This window comes from Myotis davidii, unplaced genomic scaffold (genome assembly GCF_000327345.1).
Source record: "Myotis davidii unplaced genomic scaffold, ASM32734v1 scaffold2325, whole genome shotgun sequence".
Classification (NCBI taxonomy): domain Eukaryota; kingdom Metazoa; phylum Chordata; class Mammalia; order Chiroptera; family Vespertilionidae; genus Myotis; species Myotis davidii.
The window spans coordinates 55,878-58,054 of record NW_006295913.1 but is presented as its reverse complement, the minus strand read 5'-3'; the positions used below and the strand labels follow the sequence as shown (position 1 = coordinate 58,054).

At 56.4% G+C, this 2,177-nt stretch overlaps 1 protein-coding gene across 1 annotated transcript in view; it reads right to left on the bottom strand.

Moving 5' to 3' along the window:
• Positions 1 to 1,795, bottom strand: part of GTF2H1 (general transcription factor IIH subunit 1) — a 33,307-nt gene extending 31,512 nt beyond the window's left edge. The window contains exon 1 of the mRNA XM_006770895.2: positions 1,296 to 1,795. The gene's annotated coding sequence lies outside the window, so the exon portion shown is untranslated. The remainder of the gene's footprint in view (positions 1 to 1,295) is intronic.
• Between the last annotated feature and the right edge of the window lie 382 nt (positions 1,796 to 2,177).

Below are 2,177 nucleotides of genomic sequence, written 5' to 3'. Positions count from 1 at the left end.
ACAGCCACAGCGGGGGGAGGGGAAGAGGAAGGAGGAAAGGTGCACAAGAGGCCTCTAGCAGCAGTAACCCGGAGATAAAAGTGGTCAGAATGCTAGGAAAGCAGAAGGTACACTTGGCAACGTTCCAATGGTAGGGAAAAACCAGCAGCACAGGAAAACAGGGCTGAAAGGTGGACAGACCAGTAGGTGAAGACATGTCTCCAGGGCAGTGCACACAGGAAGCCGTCATAACTGACTGGAGCCCATCATTTGGTTCACTGCTTTTAACCGACTCCTGTCTCTCTGCCCCCACCTCCCTAGTATTTTTAAAAAGCTGTCTTTACATTTGCACTACCACATGTATTTAATACCACCTAGGAGAGACTCGGTATCACCCATTGATCTGCTGCAATGCTAACAGGTGTACTGGCCCCAAATTCTCCCTCCCTCCTTGCCAAATGCGGGATTCAGGTCTGCTAAAAGGCACACGTTCTCCCCAGAGCCCGGTCCCTCTGAAAGCCGTAGGCCTGATGGTAGAGGTTATCTTCCCTCCTGCGGTGACATTTCCATTTCATCTGTTCTAGTTCTGACTTTGCTTTACACATGAGGATTCCTGGTAAGATTTCATGGGGAGGGATTGTTCCACTTCTTTTTGGAGTCAAAGCACTATGCTTTTGTATGTTTTAAAATCGGATCTTCTAATGGGGAAAAGGTTAATTTTTAAAAATCTCTCTCCCTCTCCCCATTTCACAGGTCCTAAAACGGATGTTTGAGAGTCAATTGGATAAACGTTCTTTAGGCAATAATCACATATCCCCATGTGTTGGTGATCTATTTTTAAGACGATCAAGCCGGGCCCAGTCCAAACCTGGGAGGGGTGTGTGGGCTGGCACACGAGTTAAGGCTTTCAAAGCGGTAGGGCTGACAGGCGAAGCACAGCGTGCAGGCACCGAGGCGAGAGCTTTTTCTCTTACAGAAACCGAAAGACTTAACAGCACGTTTCCTAACGGGAAGGGCTCCCTTGCGAGGGAGAGGCCTCCACGTCCTTCATTCCCATGAACCGTCCGACCCCGGCTTTGGGGGAACGCTCTGGTCCCTGCTCTCAGTAGAGGGGTAGGCTTCCTGCAGCAAGTATAGTAAGGGTCGCTTCTTCCCCGCTTCAGGATAATAACGGGCTGCCCGGAATGCAGCGTGGGAGTTGCGGGGACGGCGACAGGGACGCAGGAAAAAGGGGCAGAATCCGCGCCGTCCAGCGGCCCCCAGGCCTGTCAGCTACTCACCCACCCACCCATTCCCATTCTTTGGTCTAAACTTACCAGGTGGGAGCTGCGGCCCTGGGCAGGGAGTAAGAAAGTGGGATGGGTCCGGTCGAGTGCCGCTGCGCTTCTTAGCGACGCTGCCGGGAAGAGTCTGAAACCCAGTAGCCGCCGCAGCCTCCGCTACCGCCTCTGTTACTGGGGGGTCTCGCCTCCATCGCTGGCTGCGAGAACTCTGAGGGCACGTGACCGGAAGTGCCAAGGCGGGCCGGCGGGGCACGTGACCCCAAAGCACGGCCGCCATGACACCTTCCGCTGGTTCCCTCCCTCCCCCGCCGGAACCCGCCTGGTTTCATTTTCTCTCGCCGGCTTCCAGCGGGGAAGAGTCCCGGGATCCTGGCTGGCTCACCCCTTTGGCCTAGAGTTCCTCCGGTCCCGGTCGGCGCATTCTCTTCGGCCGGCAGCGGCCCACTAACTGCAGGCCGCAGAGAGCGTAATTGCGATGGCGGACTGAGGGGGAGGGACCACGCGGAAGCAGGGGCGTAGCCCGTCACGTGACGAGGAAGTACCGTTAACTGCGCTGTCCCCGAGTCCTCGACGCTCCTGGATGACGTAAGTCTGGGCGGGGAGGAGTGAGGGGAGGGGCGACGGGAGAGACCAGCTGCTGTGTGCCTCTCAGTGTTCGGTGAGTGTCCGGCGCCTAGCCTGGAGGGGCGGTGTGAACCGCTGCAAATTGGGGGCTACTGTCCTGGAGATAGTGGTGCAGGACTGGGACTTGGATTTGGAAATTGGTTACCGAGGCTCCTCCCCTTAAGAGATGAAGACGGCATTAGAGTTTAGCTGTTAAAGTTAGTAGTTCCGCTAGGCGGGGAGGTTTTCTTGTCGGCAGGGCCTGTCTCCCCCGCGGGGACGAGGCACATCGAGTGCGCGAATGAGTGAGTC